Here is a 12563-nt window from a genome sequence, read left to right on the forward strand (position 1 = left end):
ATCCACATACTGAATTAGAAAATTTTCTTATGCACACTTCACAAATTCCACTCCATCTGAACCCTTAACACTATGGCTGTCCCAGTCTATGTTTGGAAAGTTAAAATCCCTTACCATAACCACCCTATTATTCTGACAGATAACTGAGATCTCCTTACAAATTTGTTTCTCAATTTCCCTTTGAATATTAGGGGGTCTATAATACAATCCAATGAGGTGATCATCCCTTTCTTATTTCTCAGTTCCGCCCAAATAACTCCTCTGGATGTATTTCCGGGAATATCCTTCTTCAGTACAGCTGTAATACTATCCCTTAGCAAAAACATCACTCCCCCTTCTCTCTTGCCTCCCTTTCTGTCCTTCCTGTAGCCTTTGTATCTTGGAACATTAAGCTGCCAGTCCTGTCCATCCCTGAGCCATGTTTCTGTAATTGCTATGATATCCCAGTCCCATGTTCCTAACCATGCCCTGAGTTCATCTGCCTTGCCTGTTAGGCCACTCGCATTGAAATAAATGCAGTTTAATTTATCAGTCCAACCTTGTTCTCTGCTTTGTCCCTGCCTTCCCTGATTACTTGACTCGCTTCTGTTCTCAACTGTACCAGTCTCAGATTGATCTCTTTCTCACTATCTCCCTGGCTCCCCCCAACCCCCCAACACCCCCACCCCCCCACCCCCCACCCCACACCCCCCCACTCCCTCCCCTCCATCTTACTAGCTGAAATTCTGTGCAGTTTCTTTCTTTCTCCCTCTCTCCTGCACTGACCTCACCATGTGCTTCCCTTGTCTGTTCCTCTCCATTTAAAAATGCTGTTGTTTTCACTTTTCTTTCCTCCAAAGTTCCAAAACAATGCAACGGCATATAAAACAGTAGTTGCTGCTCTTGGAATTCAAGGAAATCACCTCCAGCACCTAAAATGCCTCAAAAAGGAGCCGCTGTTATAGCCAGAAATTTTTCCCATCCTCAGAATCCATTCTTCTGGTTGAGGTTAGGGTGAGTAACAGGGGGTGAGTAACAGAAGATGTGAAACAGAGTCCCTGAGGCAGTGGGTGAGAATAGAGTGTAATTAAACAGTGGGTGAGAAACAGAGTGAGAAACAGAGAGTGAGAGACTGCCTGAAACAGAGAGCGAAAAACAGAAGGTGAGAAACAGTGGGTGAGAAACAGAGTGAGACCCTGCCTGAAACAGAGAGTGAAAAATAGAGGGCGAGAAACAGGGTGAGAAAAAGAGGGTGACTAACGGAGGGTGAGTGACAGAATCTGAGAAACAGCAGGTGAGAAACAGCAGGTGAGAAACAGCAGGTGAGAAACAGCGGGTGAAAAACAGCGGATGAGAAACAGCGGGTGAGAAACAGCAGGTGAGAAACAGCAGGTGAGAAACAGCGGGTGAGAAACAGCGGATGAGAAACAGCGGGTGAGAAAAATAGTTCCTGAAACAGAGGGCGAGAAACAGTGGGTGTGAAACACAAGGTGCGTAACAGAGCATGAGTAACAGATTTGGGGGCGGGGGAACAGAGGGCGAGAAACAGAGAGAAATAACAGAGTGAGAAACAGATAGTGAGAAAGAGAGGGTGAGAATTAGAGTGCCTGGAACAGAGGGTGAGAAACAAAGGGTGAAAAACAGAGGGAGAGAAACAGAGGGAGAGAAACAGAGTGCCTGAAACAGAAAGTGAGAAACAGAGGGTGAGAAACAGAGGAAGAATAACAGAGAGGGAGAAACAGATGGTGAGAAAGAGAGAATGAGAAACAGAAAGTGAGAGTCAGTGTCTGGAACATAGAGTGAGAAACAGGGGGTGAGAAACAGAGGGTGAGAATCATTGGATGAGAAACAGTGGGAGAGAAACAGAAGGTGAGAAACATAGGGTGAATAATACAGAGTGAGAAAGAGACGGTAAGAAACAGAATGCCTGAAACAGCAGGTGAGAAACAAATGGTTATAAACAGATTGCAAGAAACGGAGGGTGAGAAGTAGTGGCTGAGAAACAGAGTTCCTGATACAGAGGGTAAGAAACAAAGGGTGAGAAACAGAGGTTGAGAAACAGTTGGAGAGAAATAGAGGGCGAGAAACAGAGGGTGAGAAACAGAGGGTGAGAAACAGAGGGTGAGAAACAGAGTGCTAGAAACAAGAGCAAGAAACAGAGTGCCAGAAACAGGGGGCGAGAAACAGGGAGCGAGAAACAGGGGGCGAGAAACAGGGGGCGAGAAACATGATCTCACACTGGGACGCAGACAGACTTTAACCTCGTATGTTCAATGCATTATCTGAGCTGAGATGGCACCTCTCGTTAAAGATATCTTGAGAATGGAACTTTAAAAAAGTTCTGGGATTTACATATGAAGGTACCAAAACTAATATGATCATTCTAAAAGATGAAAGACTCAATCTAAATTAGTTTAATATTACATTCCATGACACTGCAATCCTGTTGCTATAAAGTCTGTGTCTTATGATTCTGCTCCACAACCACCTGATGAAGAAGCAGCGCTTCGAAAGCTGGACTATAACCTGGTGTTGTTGAGTTTTATTGAGTTAGATTGGAGGAATACTGGAAGCAAATGGCTAGTGATCACAGGGGAAATGGGAGGACAAGTTTAAAATTGAGGGTAGTCGTGGGCAGAATAGAGGACCAAGTGGATGGGTTTGGAAAGACAGTCACTTCCTCTGTGTTTCATTCATCTAAAGAAAAAAAAACACCTTTCAATGAACAAATGACAGTGAACTTAATCAAAGGAGTTATGTTCAAATTGATTTCTCACATGCTGAAAAATGTGTTGCTGGAAAAGTGCAGCAGGTCAGGCAGCATCCAAGGAGCAGGAGAATCGACGTTTCGGGCATAAGCCCTTCTTCCCGAAACGTCGATTCTCCTGCTCCTTGGATGCTGCCTGACCTGCTGCACTTTTCCAGCAACTCATTTTTTAGCTCTGATCTCCAGCATCTGCAGTCCTCACTTTCTCCTAGTTGATTTCTCACAGGTAAGGAGAATGCCCATGGCTCTGCTTTTGGTGTATTAGATAAATAAACAGGTATCACATCTGCTACAGCTGAATGTTGAAATGAGGAAGAATGAACAAATGCATTCAGAACGGAGGAGAGGGAAATGTAATTTATTTTCCAACTGTATGTTGGAACTTGCTTTCATTTGTTTTTATTATTGCGATGGAATGTTATATCTGCTTTTTCTCTCCTCATTTGCTGATTTACCTGGTATGCACTTCATCATTTTCTGTTCTAATTCTGGATTTGAGGCAATGTTTTTTTGTTTTGGCAATGCTTCAGTCTTGGAAGCCAATTCCTTATCCTCAGAAATCTTGTTTAAACTTTTTCGCTGTTTTTCTTGGTACTACCAATTATATTCTTGTCTGTTCTTAGCATTAGTGTCCTGTGAACCAAGAAGATAATCTACTGATTTATCTGGCCCTCTCAATGTTCAATTCCTGTTGACCTGTTGCTTATTACTACTTTTGGTTTTCTGGACTTGACTTTGAATGGCCATTGTGAGCAGCTATGAGGCAATCTGCAACAGTATGTGAGGTTCTCTCATTTACACCTATCAGTAATTTGTCACACACACATCCCAGGGTTGGACCAATTCTGTTCAAACTATGCATGTCTTTTTGAAAGCTACTCTGGGCAAGTTATAAATTCTAGGTAAAAAGCAGGGCTGTGCTTTTCCAGCACCACTAATCCAGAACCCAAACTCCTGCAGGTGAATATTGTACTGTTTTTCCACAATAGATCCACTCACTGTAAGAGTGGCACCTGCACTACAAGGTGTTCCACGTGGAGCAGTTAATGATGTACCAATCAACACCTTTAAACAGAACTGGATGAACATTTGGCAAAGAACATTGGGCAGTATCAGACTGAATATAAACTGAATTACTGAATGTTGTGCAGAGCACATTACACTGAGAATAGAAATGTCACGGTAAAGTAATGACTCTCCTCTGGGACTAATTAAACTTTTCACTTTGTTCAAGGCTTGCTCTATCCTTTGACATTTTGTGAGAAAGTATGGCAGCTTCATGTTCCATTGTTGCAAAAGAAACACTTTGTTTTCCATACAAGGATAAAGAATAATTTGATTCAGCTGACACCCAATGCTTCATCTTCACCATGGATATCCAATCCCTCTACACCTCCATCCGCCATGACCAGAGCCTCCAAACCCACCATTTCTTCCTCTCCCAACGTCCCCAACAGTACCCTTCCACCGACACTCTCATTCATCTGGCTGAACTGTCCTCACCTTTAACAATTTCTCCTTCGAATCCTCCCACTTCCTCCAGACCAAAAGGGGTAGCCATGGGCACCCGTATGGGCCCCAGCTATGCCTGTCTCTTTGTTGGCTACGTAGAACAGTCGATCTTCCGTAATTACACCGGCACCACTCCCCACCTCTTCCTCCGCTACATTGATGACTGCATTGGTGCCACCTCGTGCTCTCGCGAGGAGGGTGAGCAATTCATCAACTTCACCAACACAATCCACCCTGACCTTAAATTTACCTGGACCATCTCTGACACCTCCCTCCCCTTCCTGGACCTCTCCATCTCCATTAGTGGCGACCGACTTGACACCGACATTTTTTACAAACCCACCGAGTCCCACAGCTACCTGAATTACACCTCTTCCCACCCTACCTCCTGCAAAAATGCCATCCCGTATTCCCAATTCCTCTGCCTCTGCTGTATCTGCTCCCAGGAGGACCAGTTCCACCACAGAGCACACCAGATGGCCTCCTTCTTTAGAGACCGCAATTTCCCTTTCCACGTGGTTAAAGATGCCCTCCAACTCATCTCGTCCACACCTGCACCTCCGCCCTCAGACCTCACCCCTCCAACCGTAACAAGGACAGAACGCCCCTGGTGCTCACCTTCCCCCCTACCAACCTTCGCATAAACCAAATCATCCGCCGACATTTGCGCCACCTCCAAACAGACCCCACCACCAGGGATATATTTCCCTCCCCACCCCTTTCCGCCTTCCCTCCTTGACTACCTGGTTAGGTCCACGGCCCCCTACAACCCACCCTCCCATCCTGGCACCTTCCCCTGCCACCACAGGAATTGCAAAACCTGTGCCCACACCACCTCCCTCACCTCCATCCAAGGCCCTAAAGGAGCCTTCCACATCCATCAAAGTTTTACCTGCACATCCACTAATATCATTTATTGTATCCGTTGCTCCCGATGCGGTCTCCTCTACATTGGGGAGACTGGACACCTCCTAGCAGAGCGCTTTAGGGAACATCTCTGGGACACCCGCACCAGTCAACCACACCATCCTGTGGTCCAATATTTCAACTCCCCCTCCCACTCTGCCGAGGACATGGAAGTCCTGGGCCTCCTTCACCGCTGCTCCCTCACCGCTAGACACCTGGAGGAAGAACGCCTCATCTTCCGCCTCGGAACACTTCAACCCAGAGCATCAATGTGGACTTCAACAGTTTCCTCATTTCCCCTTCCCCCACCTCACCCCAGTTCCAAACTTCCAGCTCAGCACTGTCCCCATGACTTGTCCTACCTGCCTATCTTCTTTTCCACCGATGAAGGGCTTTTGCCTGAAACGTCGATTTTACTGCTCCTCGGATGTCTGCCCGAACTGTTGTGCTTTTCCAGCACCACTCTAATCTAGACTCTGGTTTCCAGCATCTGCAGTCATTGTTTTTATCTCCATGATTTGGAGGTGCCAGTGTTAGACTGGGGTGTACAAAGTTAAAAATCACACAACAGGTTATAGTTCAACAGGTTTATTTGGAAGCACTTTGTTATAGACACACAGACACTCCTACAGACACACACACTCCTACTGATCCATATACTCATGCAGACCATTTCTCACGCACAGGCTCTCTCTCATATGCTCACACATACACTCACACACTCACACCCACACATGCACTCTCTTATATCCGTTTACACTCACTCACACTCACACACATACATACACTCCCTCACTGACACTCACACCCCTCTGCACACACCCATCCACACACACACACATATATGGTTGTGGGGTGAATTTGTACTTGCAGAATTACATTTTATTTTGCTCAAAAACTGCATGAATCCATGTAAGATTCTGTAAATTCCTTTTTTAGAAATAGAATCAGTGTGAACATTGGGGCATAGACAGAGCAGCTCACACCTTCAGTGCATTATCTGGGCCAACATGGCATAATTAAAATTCACTTGAAAATGTAACTTTTAAAAAGTTCTGACATTTACATTTGAAAGAATTGAAACCAACATGTTCATTCTAAAAGATGAGAGACTTAACAAAGTATCCAGGTCTTTTTAAATATATAATTTCAATTACATCACACTGCAAACTTTTGCTATAAATTCTGTGTCTTACGATTTTAAACTCCACAACCATCTGATGAAGGAGCAGTGCTCCAAAAGGTAGAGCTTCCAAATAAACCTGTTGGATTATAACCTGATGTTGTGTGATTTTTAACTTTGACCTTTCAATCTGTTTGTAGTAGGACTAAGAGCAATCCTTGAGCATTCTCACTCAATTCACGTCTCTTTCAGGGATGTATGTGTCCACTGATATTGTTGATATAACAGGGGAAAAGCTTTGTCATTAACCATTTGTCTCCTCCCATGCTTAACCCATGCCCTCTAGTTTTGAACTCCCCTACACCTAAGGAAAAGACATTTGCTATTCACCTTATCTATGCCCCTCATGATTTTATAAGCTTATATAAGGTCACACCTCAGCCTCCTATACTCCAGTGAAAAAAGTCCTAGCTTATCCAGCCTCCCCTTATAATTCAAATCCTCCAGCCTTGGCAACATCCTATGTTGCTCTACAATGATGCTTTCCAATTAGAGCTGGTAAAAGGAGAATACATTTGCCCAAGACATTTTGAGTTGTCAGTGAGAACTTTTTCCTTTCGTTGATTGGACTCAGTTACACATTTAATCGACTTGACAGAAGCAGTATACAGGGCTGAGATTGGTTTGATAATGGGAAACAGGAGAAGGTTTTGGGTCAGGGAATCCACCTCCAAGTAGGAAATTGATTATCACAGGAGCGTATCTTTTATTAATAAGGAGCTAGATTCATACATGAGGACACCCAGAACCACCTGCACCACTGAGATCTGCAATCTCTCGCCAGTTAGAAATTTTAATCTTCCTGCCAAAGTAGACAAAATCCAAGCTTGAGAATTCTAGGAATTCATAGGATTGTTACAGCACAGGAGAAGGCCATTCAGCCCTTTGTGTTTTCACCAGGTGTCTGAATGATCATTATGAGTCATTCTTCTGTCTTTTCCCTGAAAACCTGTGCATTATTTCTATTTAAATAATCATTAAACACTCTTTTGAACACTCCAAGTGAAACTGCCTCCACTACAATTCCACACACTGCATTCCAGACCCTAATTACTTGCTGAATGAAATGTTTCTCTCATCGCACATTTGCTTCTTTGGCAAGTTACCTCGTCCTCTTCCCATTTACACAGTTTCTTCCCATTTACACAGTCCACCTCCCTCATGGTTTTGAAGATTCCTTCAAGTTTTCTCTCCAGCTTCTCTCTAATGAAAATACTCCCGTTTTCTTCAATTTATCCTCATAATTGAGGTTTCTCATTTCTGAAAATATTCTTCTACACTATCACCAATGAGTATTCTGTCATGTGGCACCTAGAAGTAAACACAATATTAACATAGAAAAAAAACAGAAAAATACAGCGCAGTACAGGCCCTCGATGTTGCGCCGATCCAAGCCCACCTAACCTGCACTAGCCCAATATCCTCCATATGCCTATCCAATGCCCGCTTAAATGCCCATAAAGAGGGAGAGTCCACCACTGCTACTGGCTGGGCATTCCATGAACTCATGACTCACTGAGTAAAGAATCTACCCTTAACATCTGTCCTATACCTACCACCCCTTAATTTAAAGCTATGCCCCCTCGTAATAGCTGACTCCATACGTGGAAAAAGGTTCTCATGGTCAACCCTATCTAAGCCCCTAATCATCTTGTACACCTCTATCAAGTCACCCCTAAACCTTCTTTTCTCCAATGAAAACAGCCCCAACTGCCTCAGCCTTTCCTCATACGATCTTCCTACCATACCAGGCAACATCCTGGTAAACCTCCTCTGCACCTGTTCCAGTGCCTCCACATCCTTCCTATAGTATGGCGGCCAAAACTGCACACAACACTCCAGATGCGGCCGCACCAGAATCTTATACAACTGCAACATGACTTCAGGGCTCCAGAACTCAATTCCTCTACCAATAAAAGCCAGTATGCCATATGCCTTCATTACCGCACTATTTACCTGGGTGGCAACTTTCAGAGATCTGTGTACATGGACACCAAGATCCCTCTGCTCATCCACACTGCCAAGTATCCGACCATTAGCCCAGTACCCCATCTTTTTGTTACTCTTACCAAAGTGAATCACCTCACACTTACCTACATTGAACTCCAGATTTCTCCCTGAAATCTAACTGGAGGCTTATACAAGTTCAATATCACCTTCTTGCTCTTGTACTCTTTTGACCCTATTAATAAAGTCAAGAATACTCTCTGCTTAACTTACTCCTCGTTCTTCACAGGTCCTGCCACTTTCAATGTTTTATGTAAATAAATACCCTGGTCTTTCTCTTTGCTGTATCCCTTTCAAATTGTACCTCTTATTTTATATTGTCTGTGTTCTTCCTATCAAAATGCTTTTCTGCATTAAACACCATCTGTCACCAATCCACACACTCCACCAACTTGTCTATGTCCTTTTGAAGTTCCACACTATCTTCTTCACACTTTACAATGCCCCCAAGCTTTGTATTGTCCGCAAACTTTGAAATTGTCCCCCGCGCCCTGAGGTCTACATCATTAATATAATATGAAAAAGAAATTAATTCGCCATTACTTGGTTTCCTAGCACTCAGCCAATTTTGTTTCTATATCGCTACTGTCTCTTTTATTCCATAAGCAATAACTTTTCTCTCAAGTCTGTTGCATGAACAGTATCAAATGTCTTATGGACTTCCATGAACGCTCCTACAACAGCACTACATTCTCATTGACCTTTTCTGTTATGCCTTTTAAAAATTCCAGCAAGTTAGTTAAACATGATTTCCCCTATAGAAAGCCATGCTGGTCCTTCCTTATCAACCCATTGACTTATAATTGATCGTTAACTCTGTCCTAAATTGTTACAAGAAGCTTCCCACACTAAAATTAAACTGACTGGTCTAAACTTTATGCACCTATCCTATACCACCTCCTCATTAATTTTGAATACTTCTAGTGACTCAGTTCTGTCCTGCCACCAAGGCTTGGCAGTGTTTTATGCTTTAGTAAAGACAGAGATAAGTGATTTATTTAACACTTTAGCTATGCCTCTGCTTTCATGTGTAAATCCTCATTTTGGTTCCTATTTGACCTTACTCCTCCTTGTTGCAGGCCTTTACTGTCTTTCTACCTATTGAATACTTTGGAGCTACCCTTTATATTAGCTTCTTTTTACTTTAATACCCTTTTGATATTCTTATTTTCTTTCTCACCTCCCTTTTGAACCTTCTGTATTTCACTTGGTTCCCAAATGTAATTTCTATCCAACATCTATCAAAAACAGACTTTTCTTCTTTTTTGTCTTAATCTTTATCTCCTTTTCCTGATCAAGGGAGCTCTGGGTTTGTTTGTCCCATCTTTCCCCTTCTAAGGGAATAAATCTCAACTGTGCCTGAACAAGCTCTTCTTTGAAGGTAATCCAATGTTCAGCGACAGTTTGTCCAGCCAGGCTTATGTTCCAGTCTATTTGGTTCAGCTCTGAATGGCCTGGACCGAGTAGAAAAATACTGAATGGCCTTGACAGAGCAGATGTTGGAAAGGTGTTTCCATTGGTAGGAGAGATTAGGACCCGAGGGCATAGCCTTAGAGTATAGGGAAGAACTTTTAGAACATAGATGAGGAGAAGCTTCTTCAGTCAGAGAATGGTGAATCTATGGAATTCTCTGCCACAGAAGGTTGTGGAGGCCGGGTCATTGAGTATTTTTAAGACTGAGGTAGATAGATTCTTGATTGTCAAGGGGATCAAGGGTCACAGGTAGAAACCAGTTTCCTCCCACAGTCCAAAAATGTGTAGGTCAGGTGAATTGGCCATGCTAAATTGCCCATAGTGTTAGGTGAAGGTAAAATGTAGGGGAATGGGTCTGGGTGGGTTACTCTTCGGAGGGTCGGTGTGGACTTGTTGGGCCGAAAGGCCTGTTTCCACACTGTAAATAATCTAAAAAAAGAGCGGAAGAATGGAGTTGAGAAACCTATCAGCCATGATTGAATGGTGGAGCAGACTCGATGGGCTTAATGGCCTAATTTCTGCTCCTACGTCTCTTGCACTCTGCTTTTGCCCTTTTAAGTCAGCTCTCCTGAGTTAATTATTCTTACTCAGGATTGTCTTTTGTCCTTTTCTACATCATAGTGGTCATTGTTCCCTAAATGCTTCTCCACTGACACATGATCTTTGGACATCCAGTCCCTCTACACCTCCATCCGCCATAACCAGGGTCTCCAAGCCCTCCGTTTCTTCCTCTCCCGACGTTCCCACCAGTACCCTTCCACTGACACTCTTATTCATTTGGCTTAATTCATCCTCATCCTCAACAATTTCTCCTTCCAATCCTTCCACTTCCTCCAGATGAAAGGTGTAGCCATCAGCACCCGTATGGGCCCCTGCTAAGCCTGTCTCTTTGTTGGCTATGTCGAGCAATCTATCTTCCAGAGTTACATTGGCACGACTCCTCACCTTTTCCTCCGCTACATTGATGACTGCATCGGTGCCAACTTGTGCTCCCACGAGGAGGTTGAACATTCCACCCTGACCTTAAATTCACCTGGACCATCTCTGACACCTCCCTCCCCTTCCTAGACCTCTCCATCTCCATCCACAAGGACCAACTCAACACTGACCTTTTTTACAAACCCACCGACTCCCACAGCTACCTGGATTACACCTCCTCCCACATTATCTCGTGCAAAAATGCTATCCAGTATTCCAAATTCATCCACCTCCACCATATCTGCTCTCAGGAGGGCCAGTTCCATGGCAGAACACACCAGATGGCCTCCTTCTTTAAAGACCAAAATTTCCCCTCCCACATGGTTGAAAGTGCTCTCCAATGCATCTCATCCACATCCCACACCTCCACCCTTGGACCCCACCCCTCAAACCACAACAAGGACAGAACCCCCAGTCCTCACTTTCCACCCCACCAGCCTCAGCATAAATTGCATCATCTGCTAACATTTCTGCCACCTACAAATGGACCCCACCACCAGGGATATATTTCCCTCCCCACTCCATCCTCTTTCCCTCCACAATACCGTTCCCTCCACAACCACCTGGTCAGGACCACACCCCCCAACAACCCACCCTCCCCTCTTGGAACCTGCCCCTGCAACCGCAGGAATTGCAAAACCTGCACCCACACCTACCCCCTTACCTCTTTCAAGGCCCCAAAGGAGCCTTCCACATCTGTCAAAGTTTCACCTGCACTCCCACACATGTCATTTATTGTATCAGTCACTCCCGATGTGGTCTGCTCTACATTGGGGAAACTGGACGCCTTCTCGCAGAGCACTTTAGAGAACATCTCCGGGACACCTGCACCAACCAACCTCACCACCCCATGGCTGAACATTTCAACTTCCCTTCCCACTCTGCCGAGGACATGTAGGTCCTGGGTCTCCTTCATCACCATCCTTCACCACCCGACACCTGGTGGAAGAAAGCCTTATCTTCCACCTCAAAATCTTTCAACCCCAGGGCATCAATGTGGACTTCATCAGTTTCCTCATTTCCCCTCCCCCCACCTTACCCTGGTTCCAACCTTCTAGCTCAACACCACCCTCATGACCTGTCCCACCTGTCAATCTTCCTTCCCACCTATCCACTCCAACCTCCTCTCCAACCTATGACCTTTACACCCACCTCCATCTACCTATTGCACTCTCACCTATCTTCTCCCAGCCCCACCCCCCCCTCCCATTTATCTCTCCACCCCCGAGGCTCCCAGCCTCATTCCTGATGAAGGGCTCCTGCCCGAAAAATCGATTTTGCTGCTTCTTGGATGCTGCCTGACCTGCTGTACTTTTCCAGCACCACACTCTCAACTCTGATCTCCAGCATCTGCAGGCCTCATGTCTCCATGCTTTACCCTGCCTACTTCTTTCCCAAGAACCAGGTCTAGTAATACCTTCTTTATTGCTGGACTGGTCACATAATGCTGTAGGGAAAAAGTGAGGTCTGCAGATGCTGGAGATCAGAGCTGAACATGTGTTGCTGGTAAAGCACAGCAGGTCAGGCAGCGTCCAAGGAACAGGAGAATCGACGTTTTGGGCATAAGCCCTTCATCAGGATGCTGTAGGAAATTCTCCTGAATACTAACATCTTGACCCTTTCCATTCATTAAACCACCAATATTGCAGTTTATATTCAGGTAATGATAGTCCCCCCTTATAACTACTCGATGATATTTAAAACACTCTTCAGTTTCCTTGCAGATTAGGTCCTCTAAATCCTTCCCAGCGGATGATT

This window comes from Chiloscyllium plagiosum, unplaced genomic scaffold, assembly GCF_037043375.1.
Source record: "Chiloscyllium plagiosum isolate Xiang-an unplaced genomic scaffold, Cpla_swu_hap1 HiC_scaffold_12, whole genome shotgun sequence".
NCBI lineage: Eukaryota > Metazoa > Chordata > Chondrichthyes > Orectolobiformes > Hemiscylliidae > Chiloscyllium > Chiloscyllium plagiosum.